At 39.0% G+C, this 20,090-nt stretch overlaps 1 long non-coding RNA gene across 5 annotated transcripts in view; it reads right to left on the reverse strand.

Annotated features, from left to right (window-relative positions):
- LOC108348753 (uncharacterized) overlaps positions 1-20,090 on the reverse strand; it is a 116,320-nt gene that overhangs the window by 24,465 nt on the left and 71,765 nt on the right. For 4 of the 5 annotated variants that reach the window (XR_001842052.3, XR_001842051.3, XR_005496199.2 and 1 more), the window contains exon 4: positions 19,859-19,912. The exons of the other annotated variant lie outside the window; for it this stretch is intronic. This is a non-coding gene — a long non-coding RNA (uncharacterized LOC108348753). The remainder of the gene's footprint in view (positions 1-19,858; positions 19,913-20,090) is intronic. 5 annotated transcript variants of the gene reach the window in all.

Raw genomic sequence — 20,090 nt, forward strand, 5'->3', positions numbered from 1 at the left:
AAGGCTGTCCACTCTCTCCCTACCTATTCAATATTGTACTCAATGTACTAACCAGAGCAATTAGACAATAAAAGGACATCAAAGGGATACAAATTGGAAAGGAAGAAGTAAAAATATTACTATTTGCAGATGATATGATAGTATACTTATGTGACCCCAAAAACTCCACCAGAGAACTACTACAGCTGATAAACTACTTCAGCAAAGTGGCTGGATATAAAATTAACTCAAGCAAATCAATCGCCTTCCTCTAATCAAAGGACAAACTGACTGAGAAAGAAATTATGGAAATGACACCATTCACAATAGTCACAAATAATAACAATAAAAAAATACCTTGGTATGACTCTACTAAGCATGTGAAAGACCTATATGACAAGAACTTCACATATCTGAAGAAAGAAATCAAAGAAGATCTCAGAAAATTGAAAGTCCTCCCATGCTCATGGATTGTCAGGATTAATATAGTAAAAATGGCCATCTTCCAAAAGCAATCTACAGATTTAATGCAATCCCCATCAAAATTCCTACTCAATTCTTCTTAGAGTTAAAAAGAGCAATTCGTAATTTATTTGTAATAACAACAACAACAAAAAAACTCTTCTCAACAATAAAAGAATTTCTGGGGACATTGCCTTCTCTAACCTCAAGCAATATTACAGAACAATAGTGATTAAAAACTCTATGATATTGGTACAGAGACAGGCAGGTTCATCATTGGAATAAAAGTGAGGACCCAAAAATGAACTCGCAAACCTGTGGTCACTTGAACTTTGACAAAGGAGCTAAAACCATCCAGTGGGGAAAAACAGCATTTTCAGAAAATGGTGCTGGTTCAACTGGAGGTCAGCATGTAGAAGAATGCAAATTGACCCTTTCTTATCACTCTATACAAAGCATAAGTCCAAGTGGATCAAGAACTTCCACATAGAAGAAAAAGTGGGGAAGAGTCTCAAACACATGGGCACTGGGGAAATAGATCAAGAATCAACAAATGGGACCTCATAAAACTTCAAAGCTTCTGTAAGGCAAGGGACACTGTTGATAGGAGAAATGACAAACAACAGGTTGGGAAAAGATCTTTTCCAATCCTATATCTGATAGAGTGCTAATTTCCAATATATACAAAAACCACCATGTTGGGCATCAGTCGGAGGAGAGGCCCTTGGTCCTGTGAAGGCTGGATGTCCCATTGTAGTGGAATGCCAGGGCGTGGGAACAGGAAGGAGTAGGTGGTTGTGTGTGGAAGCACTTCATGGAGGTAGGGGTAAGCCTTAGGGGTAGGCTGTTTCAGGAAGGGAAACAGGGGGATAACATTTAAAATGTAGATATAGAAAATATCCAATAAAAAGTGAAAAATATCCCTACAAGTTAGCATTTAACAGTTAAAGGCTCATCATCTTTAGCTATCCAAAATACAAATTGATACCATTTTGTGATTTCCTCTTAACCCTTGCCAGAGTGCTTAGCATGTTAGTTATAGTAGTTTCAAAAGATCTGATTAAAAGTGAATTCCTAAATGAAAAAATAAGATGTTAGACTCCAGAGAATCAAAAAACCCTATTAAAATGGTATAGAGGGGTAAATAAATACCTCCCGACTTAGGAATATCGAATAGCCATTAAGCACCTAAAGAAATTTTCCACATCCTTAAGTCATCAGGGAAATGCAAATGAAAGCAATGTGAGATTCCACCTCACACCAGTCAGAATGGCTAAGATCAAAACCTCAGGTAACATCAGATGCTGGCAAGGATGTGGAGAAAGAAAAACACTCCTTCATTGTTGGTGGGATTGCAAGCTGGTACAATCACTCTGGAAATAATGTCTAGTGGTTTATTAGAAAATTGAACATAGCACGACCTGAGGACCCAGCTATACCACTCCTCGTCATATATCCAAAACATGCTCCAACATATAACAAGGACACATGCTACACTATGTTCATATCAGTCTTATTTATAGCACTCAGAAGGTGGAAAGAATCCAGATGCCCTTCAAAAGAGGAATGGATATAGAAAATGTGGTATATTTACACAGCGGTGTACTACTCAGCTATTAAAAGCAATGAGTTCATGAAATTCACAGGCGAATGAATGGAACTTGAAAATATCGTCCTGAGTGTGATAATCCAATCTCAAAAGAACACACATTGTATGCACCAATTGATCAGTGAATATTAGTCCAAAAGCTCAGAATATCCTAGATATAATTCACAGACCACATGAAGCTCAAGAAGAAGGAAGACAAAATCATCGATGCTTCAGTCCTTAGAAGGGGTAACACAATGCATACAGGAGGAAATATGGCGACAAAGTATAGAGTAGAGACAGAAGGAAAGGACATCCAGAGACTGCCGCATATGGGGATCCATACTACATGCACCAAACGCAGACACTACTGGGGATGCTGACAGGTTCATGCTGTCAGGAGCCTGATATAGGTGTCTCCTAAGAGGCTTTGCCAGATCCTGACAAATACAGAGGTGGATACTTGCAGCCAACCACTGGACTGAGCACAGTGTCCTCAATGGAGGAGTTAGAGAAAGAACAGAGGTAGCTGAGGGGGATTGAAACATCATAGGAAGAACTATAATATCATCCAACCAAACATGCCAGAGCTCCCAGGGACTAAACTACCAATCAAGGAGTACACACGGATGAACCCATGGATTAAGCTGCATATATAGCAGAGGTCACCTTATTGGGCATCAATGGGAGGAGAGGCTCTTGGTCCTATGAAGGTTACATGTCCCAGTGTAAGGGAAAAACCAGGCCAGGAAAGCGGGAGGGAGTGGGTAGGTGGAAGAGAAGAACCTTCATTGAGGCATGGGGTTGGGGGATATGATAGAGAGTTTCTGGAGGGGAAACTGGTCATAGAGATAACATTTAAAATGTAGATAAAGGAAATATCCAATAAAAAATGGAAAATAATAAAGCTTGAGTCTAGCCTGAGATACACAAGATTGTATCTCTCAGAGCAAGAAATAACAAAATAAGTTACATTATAGATACATACATTCATATATACATACATATATACATTCACATATACTTATGCATACACATATACACCCACACAGTTCAAAATTTGACTGTCTAAGCACTGACATATGTTAGGTAATGCCTTGTCTTCTGGTAGGAAATACTAAGTTCATGTAAATAAAGTTGTTCTATTTGATCCCTTTATTAGGGAACCTCACCTCAAGAGAGCTTAGCATCATAAAATGTGAATCATTCTTACCTAAGACATAAACAGAAGATCATTACTCTACATTCTGAGGACTTGGTAGTTTTCTATATATCTCGAAGAAAGGCACTAGCCTGGAAAAGTTTTAAAAACTCCATGCACAGTACCCTGAATCCTTGTCCTCATTTATCCTGAGTTCACAGAGCAACTTTTAACTTCATCCACCTTGTGGGTCCAGGATATTGAACTCAGGTTCTCAATCTTGGCAGCAGGCACCCAACCGCATGAAAACATCTTCGCAGCCTATGTATTCTGCTCCTACTTCACATTGAATTCATATCAGTAGGATTTTTTCTTTTATTTTGTTGCATACTTCCAATATTGCTATCCTTTCTAAATTTTTCTCTTTCTTTTCATTATTTTTAAATTTGCCTGTCTACTATCTATCTATCTATCTATCTATCTATCTATCTATCTATCTATCTATCTATCTATCTGTCTGTCTGTCTATCTGTCTATCTAATCTATTTAGAGAAGAGGGACCAAGATGGTGTAGAACAAAGAGTTCTGCCTTCCTCTGTCTCACTAGTGTTGGCATTGATAGCATTAGCTTCTTTGAACCACAAGTAGCCAACAGATAGATATTTGTGGGCTTCCAAGTCTACTAAAGTCTATTCTAGTGATTATATTGATAGGAGATGTTAGGCAGACTGAAGGATATTAAGAAGAAGCATTTCCAGACAGCTGCTTTCCAGTCACCATTGGAAACATAATGCTTACATGTACCATCTCTGTCTGATCAATGTCATGTTTCATTCATTTTCCATAAGATACTTTCTCATGGAGACGTCAGATCTCTCTGATGTTGATGGCTAGACACACACCTTTAAGACATTAAAAATACCAATTTGATGATACCCTCCGACACAGATGCCATGGATAATGATTAGTAAGTAACTTTAGAAATGTTTGCTCAGTGACTGGTAGCGTTTCAGGTTTCCTTTTCCACATTAGGCTCCAGATCTAAAAACAGTTTGAAGGCAGATGGCAAGATGAAACATTAGTCAAAGACAAGCTGAGATGGGGAGAACAGTTATGACCTTAGTGAGAAATACACTTAAATACTCCAAAAGCTTTTCCCTTCAGGGACTTGGGACAGTTGTTAACACACCATCACTGCTAAGTTGCTCCTTATTAAGAAAATAACAGATAAACCAGTTAAACAACCCCATAACTCCTAAGGAAATAGAAGCAGTCATTAAAGGTCTCCCAACCAAAAAGAGCCCAGGTCCAGACGGGTTTAGTGCAGAATTCTATCAAACCTTCATAGAAGACCTCATACCAATATTATCCAAACTATTCCACAAAATTGAAACAGATGGATCACTACCGAATGCCTTCTACGAAGCCACAATTACTCTTATACCTAAACCACACAAAGACACAACAAAGAAAGAGAACTTCAGACCAATTTCCCTTATGAATATCGACGCAAAAATACTCAACAAAATTCTGGCAAACCGAATCCAAGAGCACATCAAAACAATCATCCACCATGACCAAGTAGGCTTCATCCCAGGCATGCAGGGATGGTTTAATATACGGAAAACCATCAACGTGATCCATTATATAAACAAACTGAAAGAACAAAACCACATGATCATTTCATTAGATGCCGAGAAAGCATTTGACAAAATTCAACACCCCTTTATGATAAAAGTCCTGGAAAGAATAGGAATTCAAGGCCCATACCTGAACATAGTAAAAGCCATATACAGCAAACCAGTTGCTAACATTAAACTAAATGGAGAGAAACTTGAAGCAATCCCACTAAAATCAGGGACTAGACAAGGCTGCCCACTCTCTCCCTACTTATTCAATATAGTTCTTGAAGTTCTAGCCAGAGCAATCAGACAACAAAAGGATGTCAAGGGGATACAGATCAGAAAAGAAGAAGTCAAAATATCACTATTTGCAGATGATATGATAGTATATTTAAGTGATCCCAAAAGTTCCACCAGAGAACTACTAAAGCTGATAAACAACTTCAGCAAAGTGGCTGGGTATAAAACTAACTCAAATAAATCAGTTGCCTTCCTCTATACAAAAGAGAAACAAGCCGAGAAAGAAATTAGGGAAACGACACCCTTCATAATAGACCCAAATAATATAAAGTACCTCGGTGTGACTTTAACCAAGCAAGTAAAAGATCTGTACAATAAGAACTTCAAGACACTGAAGAAGGAAATTGAAGAAGACCTCAGAAGATGGAAAGATCTCCCATGCTCATGGATTGGCAGGATTAATATAGTAAAAATGGCCATTTTACCAAAAGCAATCTACAGATTCAATGCAATCCCCATCAAAATACCAATCCAATTCTTCAAAGAGTTAGACAGAACAATTTGCAAATTCATCTGGAATAACAAAAAACCCAGGATAGCCAAAGCTATCCTCAACAATAAAAGGACTTCAGGGGGAATCACTATCCCTGAACTCAAGCAGTATTACAGAGCAATAGTGATAAATACTGCATGGTATTGGTACAGAGACAGACAGATAGACCAATGGAATAGAATTGAAGACCCAGAAATGAACCCACACACCTATGGTCACTTGATTTTTGACAAAGGAGCCAAAACCATCCAATGGAAAAAAGATAGCATTTTCAGCAAATGGTGCTGGTTCAACTGGAGGTCAAAATGTAGAAGAATGCAGATCGATCCATGCTTATCACCCTGTACAAAGCTTAAGTCCAAGTGGATCAAGGACCTCCACATCAAACCAGATACACTCAAACTAATAGAAGAAAAACTAGGGAAGCATCTGGAACACATAGGCACTGGAAAAAATTTCCTAAACAAAACACCAATGGCTTACGCTCTAAGATCAAGAATCGACAAATGGGATCTCATAAAACTGCAAAGCTTCTGTAAGGCAAAGGACACTGTGGTTAGGACAAAACGGCAACCAACAGATTGGGAAAAGATCTTTACCAATCCTACAACAAATAGAGGGCTTATATCCAAAATATACAAAGAACTCAAGAAGTTAGACCGCAGGGAAACAAATAACCCTATTAAAAAATGGGGTTCAGAGCTAAACAAAGAATTCACAGCTGAGGAATGCCGAATGGCTGAGAAACACCTAAAGAAATGTTCAACATCTTTAGTCATAAGGGAAATGCAAATCAAAACAACCCTGAGATTTCACCTCACACCAGTGAGAATGGCTAAGATCAAAAACTCAGGGGAGAACAGATGCTGGCTAGGTTGTGGAGAAAGAGGAACACTCCTCCATTGTTGGTGGGATTGCAAACTGATACAACCATTCTGGAAATCAGTCTGGAGGATCCTCAGAAAATTGGACATTGAACTGCCTGAGGATCCAGCTATACCTCTCTTGGGCATATACCCAAAAGATGCCCCAACATATAAAAAAGACACGTGCTCCACTATGTTCATTGCAGCCTTATTTATAATAGCCAGAAGCTGGAAAGAACCCAGATGCCCTTCAACAGAGGAATGGATACAGAAAATGTGGTACATCTACACAATGGAATATTACTCAGCTATCAAAAACAACGACTTTATGAAATTCGTAGGCAAATGGTTGGAACTGGAAAACATCATCCTGAGTGAGCTAACCCAATCACAGAAAGACATACATGGTATGCACTCATGGATAAGTGGCTATTAGCCCAAATGCTTGAATTACCCTAGATGCCTAGAACAAATGAAACTCAAGACGGATGATCAAAATGTGAATGCTTCACTCTTTCTTTAAAAGGGGAACAAGAATACCCTTGGCAGGGAAGAGAGAGGCAAAGATTAAAACAGAGACTGAAGGAACACCCATTCAGAGCCTGCCCCACATGTGGCCCATATATATACAGCCACCCAATTAGACAAGATGGATGAAGCAAAGAAGTGCAGACCAACAGGAGCCGGATGTAGATCGCTCCTGAGAGACACAGCCAGAATACAGCAAATACAGAGGCGAATGCCAGCAGCAAACCACTGAACTGAGAATAGGACCCCCGTTGAAGGAATCAGAGAAAGAACTGGAAGAGCTTGAAGGGGCTCGAGACCCCATATGTACAACAATGCCAAGCAACCAGAGCTTCCAGGGACTAAGCCACTACCTAAAGAGTATACATGGACTGACCCTGGACTCTGACCTCATAGGTAGTAATGAATATCCTAGTAAGAGCACCAGTGGAAGGGGAAGCCCTGGGTCCTGCTAAGACTGAACCCCCAGTGAACTAGACTGGTGGGGGGAGGGCGGCAATGGGGGGAGGGTTGGGAGGGGAACACCCATAAGGAAGGGGAGGGGGGGAGGGGGATGTTTGCCCGGATACCGGGAAAAGGAATAACACTCGAAATGTATATAAGAAATACTCAAGTTAATAAAAAATAAATAAATAAAATGTAAAAAAAAAAAGAAAAGAAAATGGCAATGCCTCTTTTCTCTCTTTTCAGACCTGAGCTAAATCTTAGTCTTCGATCTCCTGATTCTTCATGTTCATTCTTGCCGTAGATCCCACCTCAGTGCACTGGTATAGCCACTTGCAGACTTTCTTGGCCTTTGACACTGAAAGCCTAACTTCCCTTTTCCTGCTTCCACGTCCTCTTGGCAGCTGCTGAGAGCCTCGACTCGCCTGCACTGCTTCCACCAGCTCTGTTTTGCAAGGTTGTCCTTGGATTTCCTTCAGAGCCCACTTAAAATTATTTAATTTATAAAACTAAGAACCAGCAAAAGGGGCTGTGTGTATTTTGTGGAAAATATTAAGAAAGTATTGACATATTCTCACTCAAAGTGCATTGCAGCAGAATTAGAAGTGCAATAGGAGGCCTGCAGTCTGAATTCTAGTCCCAGAGCGAGATAGAAAGACAATGTGAAAACATGAATAAGCTAGTAAGCCCCTAACTCAGAATCCAGTTGCATCTTCTTTCAGTAGAGTAGCAAGAATTCCAGCAAAATAAAAATTGCCTAGGCTCTTTATCTCTTCCTAACTACAAACTTTCTTTTTTTTTTCAGAAATTTCACCCAATTGATGAGGGAAGGATATATATTAGACCTTTGTGCAAGATTAATGGATTCTAATTTTATTGTTGCAATTGTCCAAGGCATCTGTAAAGACACCCTATAATCTCACTAATCAAAAGAGGGAAAAAAGTTCCTTAAAAAAAGGATGGTTTCTTAGCAACCTTATGAATTGTAGCTAGACAGCTACACAACTGCTATATATGGCCAATGGTAAGGCAATTAATTCCCACTCAGCCTTGAAGAGCCTGCATCAACTCTGAGGTGCACCTTATTGCCTGCAATTCTCTCAGAGAAGTATGTACCCTTGTTCTTAGCTGTGTCTTCTGTTCTATAAACGCCTCTCTTCTTAAGGGATTTGAGGTGCTAGTAGAAATAATTCTGACTGCTCATCCATGCGTGGATTGTCTTCATCCACCTTTGGCTAGCCAAGGCTCAAGGAACCTGTTAGAAATCGGGGTGGAAAGAACGTAGGAACCTGCTGAACAGGAACAGCCGGGGACTGCTGACTATGGACATATCATGGTTGTTTTAACCGCCGGCTCACGGCACAAGATCAAGACAGTAAAAGTCCCAGCACAGATGTGAGTTGGGCTTTTGAGGTCCCTCTCCTGCACTTATTAGTATTGCTGTTGGCTTTTAGAAGTTGCTGATGAAGTGAGAGTCACTTTTTAAGACGGTTTGGCAGCTAGTAGGTTGTCCAATTCCCATTCATATACAAGAGGCACTAATTATATTTTGAGAATTATTAAGAAGTAACTAAAGAAAGATACATAAAGAGAGAGCATGAAGCTGGAAAATGGATGAGACGGTAGTATGGGGTGGGGAGCACTATAGGAAAGGTGTAGTGGATGAATATGATCATTATATATTATATAAATATTTGGAACTCTCCAGGAAAATCAAGATATTAAGAAAACAAACAGGGGTTGGGGATTTAGCTCAGTGGTAGAGCGCTTGCCTAGCAAGTGCAAGGCCCTGGGTTCGGTCCCCAGTTCCAAAAAAAAAAAAAAAGAAAAAAAAAAAAGAAAACAAACAACTAACCCACTACCACCACCACCACCACCACCACCAACAACAACAACAAAACTAACTGTGCTGTGTCATAGCGACTAGTCCTAAAATTTACAAATCTTAATTTGCACTGAGTTAAGGTCCCTAAAAGTTAAATACACTCTGCAGGCCACAGAGTGCAACAGTGACTGCCATCCCCACAGACAAACCTACCTCGGGAGCAAATTGTGCAAATTCAGAAGAGCCCTAAGAACTTACGAGTAGATAAAGAAAATGAATGTTTTGAGCTTTTTGGTTCCTATAAGCTATATATTAAGGTTAAATATGTTTCAAGCGTAAGGTTTTGAGATTAAGTTCTATTGTTTGTGGATGGAGTTGGCTAATATGGAAACATAGGCACAGCACTGGAGAGAGGCTCAGCAGGTAAAGTTGTCTACTTCCAAACCTGACAATCTGAGTTTAATTCCAACACGGTGGAAGGAGAGAACTGACGTCTAGAATTTGTCCTCTGAGCACCAAATCTGTATCATGCTGTCCCTGAACCCCAACTCCATCACACACTAATTAAAAACAATGAAATGCAATATTTTTTAAGTAAACACATCAAAACACAGCAAATTTCCCTCTGTACTAGTTGTTGGAAGCTATAAATGGTCCTATAAAATATATTAAAGAGAAACCAAAAGTCAAGTTAACATTGAACCTTATACGTAAAAGTTTATATGATATATAACATAATTGATTATATAATAGTTTAATAGTAACTGGAGTTTTCATGTTTAAAAGTGCCGTTGCAGAAAAAGTGTAGTTTCTAAAAGGTCCAGCCTCATCCATTTGGAAGGCAGTGTGAGGATAGCAGCTTTTCCACAAAGAAAAGCTTCACTGTGCTGCTCTCTGACAAAGATACTGAGAACTAGAGCCGAAAACCCACCCCCTGGCTGGAATGGGAAAAGTTGCTTTAGAACAAAAATCCTGGGAAGACACTACAACCAGGAAAGCTGATTGGGACTGGAGCCTGGACAGTGTGGTCAGGCTGTAAGTACAGAGCTTGGCTATCCTGGGCTGCCTTTTGCCTCCTTAGTAGCCACTTATTGCCCCCTCTGCACTTAACCTAAAATAGTATGAGTGACGTGTCAGTCTTCAGAAAGACATTTTGTTTCTACAAACCCAAAAGCTAAGTGCCGTCGGATAAAATCTGAGACCTGTAACCAAGCTCTGCCCAATTTACCTTAGCATATCCACCTGGTATTACCAACAATGTATTAAAAAACATTTTAATTTATGACTTTATTTTTTCTGTTACTGTAAAAACTTTCAGAAACTACTGCCATGTTGGAAGATAGACTTTATGGTAAAGTTGAGTTTGTGTTCCCAGGCTGAGGTCGCTCACACTTGGCTCCAGAGTAAAGGAATTCTGATAGGGCCAGCTCCTGCAGCGTATGCTCACTTGGCCTTCAGGAAGCAATAAGTGCTTTTACTCAGCTCACTTTCTTCTGATCCAGTCTGAGACCCCAGTTCATAACAGTTCTCGTCAGTGTTTCTTTCTCAATTAACCCATTCCAGAAACTTTCTCAAAGACATGCCAGAGGTTTGTTTCTAGACAGTTCTGTGTGCTTCACCTTGGCATAACCACCATTGTGTGAATCTCTTAAAATTGGGCAATATTTATGGGTGGATTATCTTCTGTTCAAGGGTGGTTATCTCGTGGCATCACTAGTTATGGCCTGCCTTTTCCAGGTCTTGTCTATTTTTACAGGTCTTATTTGGAATCCTAAAATCCCTTAGGGAATCCTAGAGCCTTCTCCTAGAAGGCGGTTTAAGGATTGCTTTTTTTCATGTTCTAATCCCCAGACATTTTAAAATTATCAACTTTCTCTCAACATCTTTCTATAGAAAGTAATGTTGGTTAAGGAACCTCCCTTAAATCATCATTAGCCCAAATGCATGTTTTGGTATTATTTATCTGTGATAAGACCACATGCAGAACTTTTTCCTTTTGGCCAAATTTGTCATCAAATCCAGACAAATGTCCCACTCCCTAAGCCTTGCCTCACAAATGCTCTGTGAAATTAGCCAGTCACAAGATAAATACTTTCATTTTAGCAGAGATTCCCCTGATTGGGAAAACAAATTGAAGCAATAATATCTTCATCCTTAACTTACTGATCTTTTCCTTCGGCGACTCTGAAGCAGACTGAATAAACCTAGGTTCCTGACTTCCTTCACTTTTACCACTTTCCCCTTTTACATTTCTCTCTTCTCTTTTTCTTCTTTGTTTTTAATTCTTATTGTACTCAGATATATGTTGGGTCTCACTCAAGGTGAGGACTGAATGCAATCAGATGTTGTGCCTTTCCAACCTAGTAAGATTGATGAGTCACAGATGGGCATGTGGCTAGTAAAATGAGAAAAGAATAGGCCACTGGTGTGCTAAGACAGTGCTTGTGAGGGGAATAGCATTTTGAGGAGCACATGACTTAGTGGGGATAACTGTGGTTCTGTGACTCATTTATCAGGAAAGCATAGAATGCAGGTTCCTGAGAATAAACTATCCCCCATATGATGTAGATCCTAAGTAGTCAGCCTAAAGAAAAGGGGATTGCAACTGCAAACCACACATGTGCTGTGAGTACAGATTTTTCCACTGTCTCTGAAATAGGCAATTGCCTGTCTCTCTTCTCCATTCCAGGCACTTCACAATATATAAATATTGGGAAATATATAACCTCCTTCTTACTAAACTGAGGACAAAGTCAATATACTCAAAATTTCAGGTGGTTTCAGTTTGAATGAAGTTTCTTCAGCTTGAAAACTATGCTAATTCATCTTTCTTTTGTCTATAGAAGCAGCTCATTAAAGAAATAAAAGACGACTCCCAACAGATCTTGGAAACTCTGGCTTCTATAAATACCACTTTTCATGCATTTCAGCTTACAACACTTTTACCTCTAAAGGATTACAGGTGGGCCACCCTCACAGGGCTTTATTTGTATTGGCATCAGTAAATATTTCTATACCTCTCCTGTTATAAAGGCTCCCACTCATCCCCAAACAGGCACATTACTCTAACTGATTAAGTTCAGGACTCCACACAGCGTGTTCTCTTGGACCAACACCAGCTCTTCAATCCCAACACATTTCTGAGTGAATTTTTGGTGAATAAATTACCAAACTAATGAGACACACTAAGAGGTTAAGGATTGATCAAGTACTTAATCTTTTTAATGAAGGACACAGCATGAAACACATTCTACCAAATAGATACAATAAACAATCTTCTAAAAACCTAATTATAATAAAAATACAAAGAAGGGGGTCAAAGTCTTAGACATTGTGTACCCGATAATAGCTTTGCATTTTCTTCAACCGTGGGAAAGCTTTAGACCTATCACCTTTATTTATATTTGAATAAAATGTATCCCAGGATTTCAACAGTAGAAATGATGGTATTTTAACATAGAAGCTTAATACATCTTTGTGCCTCTGGTCCCATAAAAACTGCTTCACAGTGTGTGTTTGGAGCTTTTGCAGAATTTTTTCAGCCTCAAAGAGATTAATAAATATTTTGGAAATACTCTCAGTATATAGAGCACGCATACACGATGCACACATGCACTCACACATGCACACACACACACACACACACACACACAGAGGGGGATAGAGAATATGTAATACACACATTTGAGGTACAACACTGACAGGAGTGTGTCCGAATGAACAAAAGGAGGTGATTTTAGTAGAACTGTTCTATATCGGAAAGCAAATCCCCTTTGTTCTCTGACTCTCCAGGTCTTATGTGAGAGGGATAGTGAAAATGTTTTGTACCTACCTCACTAGGACCATGGAATGTATCAATTACAATTGCATGACTTAATTTTCTTTCCGCCAAAAGGTGATTATACATCTGTCTAACAGAGCTGGGGCTGACTGGTGGCAATAAGTAACATCTCTCACTTGGTAATGATCATATCAGAGACCACACCCTAAATATAAAACAAAGCAAGGAAATCAGCCTGCATTTTGACTCGTTTTTGGCTTTAATTTTGACTAAATGCCCTTTTCTCCATTTTTTGGTTCTATGTAGGCACTGGATGGGGAATCACATGAATCCAATCTACTTTTGTATTATTATTCATCCTGAGGTTCATTTTGTAGATCAGAGTAAGTACTCATTTTTTTTGTCATCCAAGTGGAAAAATATACCCCACAATTTCATTTTCCTCAATCAGATAATGATTAGAATTTCTCATTTTATACTGTTTCAAAATAATATCTATTAAATTGACATTTACCTTTGTGTTTTCGCAGACTACCATTACCTAAGTTGAAAAAAAATTAATCATTTTCTGTGCACTAAAGACACCTGTGTAATTCCCTTTTTGAATAAAATAACATCTAAAAATATTCCTGAATTTTCAGTAGTGTAGAGTACTATAGGTCTTTCTGCAAGCTCATGAACTTTCTCTTTGACAACACAGACAAGCAAATCTATGAGAAAGGGTAATTCCACTTTAACCTTTCAATCAATACATAATCATAGTGCAAATTTGCTGAATTCCAATAGATGAATAGCTACTATCTGAAACAGATAGTGAATGGATATCAAACTTTCTTTTTTCTGAAAAAAAAAGTAAGAGACTAGGTCACTAGGCTAGCAAAATGTTTAAAGGGGGAGGGGGGAGATAATCAGTCAGCTAAATTCTTTCACCTCACAAGAGAAAATGATGAAATGTATTAAATTCTATCCCCAGAAACTTATTGCCCATTCTCAGAAAGTCGATATAACAAAGCAAATGGATTTTCTAGTCTTTGTGTGTGTGCATGTGTAGTTCAGTCTACAAAAGAAATTGAAGGAGAAAATAAAAGGAGTTATTTTTCTGTTTCCTCCTGTCTTTGAAGGTTTGAATTCAGCCCTTAAGGTGGGCAGACTTTTTTAATCAGAAGAAATGTGCCTGAACGACTTAGTGATTTTTATCCTCCAAAAAGTGTCATCATCTGATTTTCAGCCTAGGTTTTTTTTCTACGTGCTTCAATCTGGATAAACATGTTTGACACAACTTTCAATCCGTGAGAGTCCCTAGCAAGCATCACCATGTGAAGGTCTTTCCCTATTGCAACCTGAGATGCTACAGAGGGTTTTCTCTTGATCTGGTCTTCCTTCTACATAATAGCCATGCTTGAGCTATGCAGGACACAGACGAGAAGCAGAGAAATGAGAGAAGCCAGCAAGCAGATGGCTTAATTGTCTAGTTCATTCCATCCATCCCTGAGCCATGTGCTGTTTTGGCAGTGTAGGAAAGATTATATCCAGGACAGCAGGAGGGACTGTTTGAGCCAAGGACTACATTTCTACAGTAGTGCTGTTGACCAGTAACATCGAGTAGCAATCATATAGGTGAAACCAAACAGTAGTTGGTACCACAGATGATGGTATCAATGCCTAGCATCCTAAGTGTAAGCATATTAAATTAACTTTAGGTAGCTGCCAAGACAATCCCTTACTACCCTTACAGTCATCTCCAAAACATGAAAATATCTTGTAGAGTTGTTGAACATTATTAGACTGTTATATATTTTAATATATGATAAAGTTCATTGGTCTTCAGGGTGTGCTTGTATGCATACACAAATGTATTTGTGCATGTCTGTGTGTCTGTTTGTATGTGTTGTGTCTTTGTGTGTTAGCCATGCGAGTTTCACTTCTCACAGTCGTGAATGCTCATATAACAGTACTGACTTGGTCCTGACCTAACAGTTTTGAAAATCTTTGAGGTAAAGAGCAATTTGCTCAGCACACTGGGTGAAAACGAGGTTGAAAAGAAAATTACATTTTCCTTAAAATGGATTAGTAATAAATAGCCAGAGGCTAATGTGTTGAAAAAGAAGCATTATGTCAATTAATGAAGATGTATTATACTATGGATAAAGGAAGAGAGAGGAAAAAGGAAGGGAGGAGACTGTATATTAAAAATAGGCGGGGTTGGGGATTTAGCTCAGCGGTAGAGCGCTTGCCTAGCGAGCACAAGGCCCTGGGTTCGGTCCCCAGCTCCGAAAAAAAAGAAAAAAAGAAAAAAAAATAGGCATTTTAAAATTGGTTGGGGAGAGTCGTCAGTTTCACCTGTATGCATTTGTGAAAGAAGCAAATTCACGCATGTGTAATTGCTCCCTGTGAATGGCAAACGGGATTAGCATAAAACGTCATCAAGTTTTGTCAGCTCTGATTTTTTTGTCAAATATTCTTAAAAGTATCAAAACATGATGTCTAGTGATTGTATGACCTCTCTGCCAAGGGCCAAAGTGGTCAAAACACAGCTAAGACACTAAAAACCACATGAGTCTGAAGAACCTTTGGGTTTAGTCAGCTTTCAAAGTTTGAATTCCTCTGTATGACATATCATGTGATCAATCTAAATAGTAATTTTTAATCTGTATTTTTTTAACTTTTAAAGACAAGAGAATTGAAAAAAATGAACAGCCTCATTTCGTTCCAAAAAAAAAAAACAAAACAAAAAAAACAAAAAAAACAAAGCAAAACAAACAAACAAAAAAAAAAACCAGAAAGCCATTCAAAATTTAATGGCTCTCTTATGAGAGAGAAGGAAACTTTAATTTCTGATCCCATGGGAGAACAGGGGAACTGGGATGTGGGTGGGGAAGGAAACTGTCACAGTCAAAGTCCTCCATATGTTAAACACATTTAGGTAGGTAAGGCCGAGGTCCCATGTTCTCAGGCTAGTAGTTTTGATTCATTCAGTCTCCTCAGCACAAGCAGGTTTAGGTAAGCTTGCTCCTCAGCAGACCCTGAGGCCAGGATTTAGCTACAAGTAATTTGCTAGGGAAGTTTCCCTGGAGAAGTGAGCACTAAGAGGTCGAAGGCACCAATCAAACATTTTTTTTTTTATTTCACTTGAATCCCAGCTCTGTAGCTGTTGGGGAACTCCCTAAGGAGGCCAGGGAGACTTGGCTCTCAGTCCTCTGGCTCACAATGATGGCTCAGGCTGGGGCGCTGTTTAGCTAATGCTCTCCGTGGTTGTGACCAGGAACTTGTAGAAGCAGTTTGTTGGAAAGCACAGGGATGGCAGCAGGTGGAGCGTCCAAGTTCTCCTTGGGTGTTCAGAGGGCACTCTTTGGGCCTCACGAGTGTCGGTGAGGTGTCACATCCCGTTTGACATCTGAATATAAAGCCAACATCTGCACAGACTTACTCTTGCGAAATCTCAGTGAAGTTCTATTGTTTTGTGACCATTGTTTGTTTCTTGTCAAATCTCCCTGTCTTTTCTGGGCTTGTGCATCTCTGGCTCAGACCCTCTGGTGGCTGCTCCATGGGACTAAAACTTCCTTTCAGGAAGGTGAGCTTTTCTCTTTTTCTGTGTGATAACCACATGCTGACTACACACAGAGCATTAGCGAACTTAATTTCTTAAGGTAAAGGACTTGCAGGACAGAAAAGAAACTGGAACTGGCATGCTTGGCTTTTTCTTTGCTCTGCCTGCATGTTCTTGAGACCTGAGCTGTTCACTGCCACTGGGAAGGAACGACTGAACATCTCACCTAGCATACTTAACAACCCTGCTTGAGTGGTCCATTTTCCTCTGTTCAGATTACAGATATGAGCCCTGCCACAAGACACAGCATACTATTCTAACAGTCAGGTCTCAGTTATGCGTATGGAATTATATGCTTTCTTAGGGGAATAAGTACTAGTTTTTCTCCTGTGTGTTCCCAGAAAAGGTTTGCTTACCAAGGACAGATTTCATCTTCAAGCCCAGGATGAAGAAATTATAGGTGACTTTTAAAATAAGCACTACTTTATTTTGATTTCCTTGCTCATGTATACAACCCGTTGTTTTCATCTGTCATGATATAATATAGAAGGCAACTGTGGATACATATATGTACATGTTTATGTGTGAGGATAGGTATATGCAGGTGCCTGTTCATGTTTGTATACACGTGTGTGGGGACTGAGATAACCTTCTAATATAACTCTCCATCTTATTTTTTAATTTTTAAGATTTATTTATTTTAAGTGTATAAACGTTTTGCCTGTGTGTGTTGTGCCTTTTGGGCTCAGAAAAAGGTGGTGGACCTTGGGAAACCAAAGTTACAGACGGTTGGTAAAGAATTAACTTGGGTCATTTGTAAGAGCAGCACGGGCTTCTAACCACTAAGCTCCCTCAGCAGATCCTCAATCTTAAGTGTTGAGGTACGATCTCTCACTCTACCTGGAGTTCACTGACTCATCAAGGCCTAGGGATACTTTCTGTCCCATCTCCCAGAATGGGGCTTCCATGCTTGTCACTATAGGTTTTAAAATATATACAATATTGCATACATCTAATGTATCTAATATATCAAATTATGTAGATTTAACATTGAGGCTATAATGTATAATGGCTAAAATGTATGTAATTTTCTTCTGTGCTTTTCCTTCTGTAAATTTCTAAATTCTTCCATGTACCACGACCTCTCTTTCAAATTATTAGTCCCTCATTCTTTTAGTGTTTTACACACACACACACACACACACACACACACTCACAGAGAGAGAGAGAGAGAGAGAGAGAGAAGAGAAGAGAAGAGAAGAGAAGAGAAGAGAAGAGGAGAGGAGACAGACACACAGAGAGAACATAAAGTTTTACGTGGATTCTAGGAAATTACATTCATGTTCTTATGCTTACCTGGCCTTTGCAAGCACTTTAACAACGGAGTAATCTTCCCAAGATTTAAGTAATTTAAAATTTTGTATAGTTACTATATGACAGAAATAGCATCCCATTGGGGTTACCTCCCACTTCATATGTTTACTGCCTCATTATTAATTATTATCAGTTTCCTTTTGGGTGTGCTTATGACGTCTTTGAGGCTTTCGAGTCCTTACAATATTATGAGCTCTGTTAACATACTGCAGAAAGCTGTTATTTAGAGAGTACCCCATGAAACTTGCCGTCCTTAAACACAGTACATAGTTGACATTTCCTAATTACTGAGGTATGGAGACATAGGGAAAATTTCTCAAGCAGGAAGTAGGCATGGCTATAAGAAATCATGATGGTGAAGGTGCCTGAAACTCCTAAGACCAGAATAAGTTTGGGAATGTGTTGTCAATGCACTACTGTAGACTCTCACACTCAGTCCTGAACATCACGGAAAAAAAATCACTCCTTTATCAACATGAATAAGACATTAAATGATGTAATTTGTTATCAGTGCTAAACTATTCACATCATAGAATATATCATGACTACAAGGTAGGTTTAATTAAAAAGGAGGCAGAAGGAAGAAAATAAGAAAGGAGAGGAAAAAGAAGGGAAGGCAGATGGAGAAGAATGATTGATATTCTCTTGAAATGTTTTAATAGTTTGCCCAGCCTTGAAGCAGACAGTGCGCCTCCATGGTTTCAATGGCCTCCAAACAGGAAACATTTCCTCTCTTCTTCTCATTTCCGATAAGCTTCTCCACACTTATGACCAGTGGGTAAAATGTCACCAGTCATATTCCCTCCAGCATGCTCTTCTTTGTCATTGCTCCATCACTTGGCAAAGACAGTTTTGTGTGTGTGTGTGTGTGTGTGTGTGTGTAGTTACACACACACACACACACACACACACACATATACACATGTGATTTAAAGATACATTTTAGAAATCATATCTCTTCTCTATAAATGTGTTTGGAATCCATTTTTATTATTAAATTTAATACAAACTTAAAATTGATTGAAGTCTCTGATTTTTCACTTACCTTTCTGATAGTGAGAAATAGTCTCAGACTTCTTCAATTAACCGAAATAATTTAGTCAAGAACAATAAAGGAACGCTTGGATCAAGTTACTCTAATTGGTAAGAGCAACATATCCTCTTGTTAACAGCCCAGAGGAAAAACCTGACCGCTTATCATCAAGTTCTTGAAAACTCTCCCTATCAGTAATTACAAAGAACAACTTCTGTCTTTGCTTGGTAGATGTTCTCAAACAATGGACACATCCTCCATCTTCAATCTGTCCCCTAGTCACCCATCTCTACCAGCTACACTCTCCTGAGCATACTTTATCAGCTTTTTCTTTTGCCTTCCCTCAAATTCTTCATGTAATCATCTATGACCTGTATTCATTCTCCTTTGATATTCAGGTGAGTACTTTGCTCTAGATTCCCAAGGTATATAACACTGTGTTTGAAACATAGTAGACAAATTCTATTTGTTCAGTTGTAATTGAGTGAACAGAGCATCAGCTAGGGAAAACACACCTACTGCTGTCCCTCACATCCTCCTCATCTTCTTCATAGTTTACTGGTCTCCAGGATAAGAAGCAAAGGTCCCAATCATTCTTTTTCCAATAATGTAAGGTACTATAAGTAGACTAAATGATTAAACTGTTGATGGGTTATACTATATGCTGTCAAGTTCACATTTGAGAGAACTGTATTATTAGTAGCTTTTCATTCAGCAGATTCTACTCCTAAACGTTTTAGACTTCAATGTGTCAGGTGGGATATAGATCAAATTAACTACCATTCAAATGATGGACCTGAGTTCAACTTCCGACTTGAGATGCATAAATGAGGCACAAGAAAAGTCTCCTTATGTTTAAAAAATGTAAGTATTACCTTGGGAAGCAAGGTTTCTGTGCTATAGACTTGTTGCCATTACTTTTTTTAAATCTGTAAATTAGAGAAGAAAAGAGAGATTTGAAGGAACAGATACAAGGAGTGCTTCCTTTTTATAGTAATTAATTTCCTATTTTATATCCTGATGATAGCTTCCCCTCCCTTCTCTCTTCCCTTTCTCTCTCTCTTTATTCCCCACCCTCCCCTCCTCATTTACCCTCAGAAAGTAGAA

The sequence above is a fragment of the Rattus norvegicus genome, chromosome 18 (assembly GCF_036323735.1).
Source record: "Rattus norvegicus strain BN/NHsdMcwi chromosome 18, GRCr8, whole genome shotgun sequence".
NCBI lineage: Eukaryota > Metazoa > Chordata > Mammalia > Rodentia > Muridae > Rattus > Rattus norvegicus.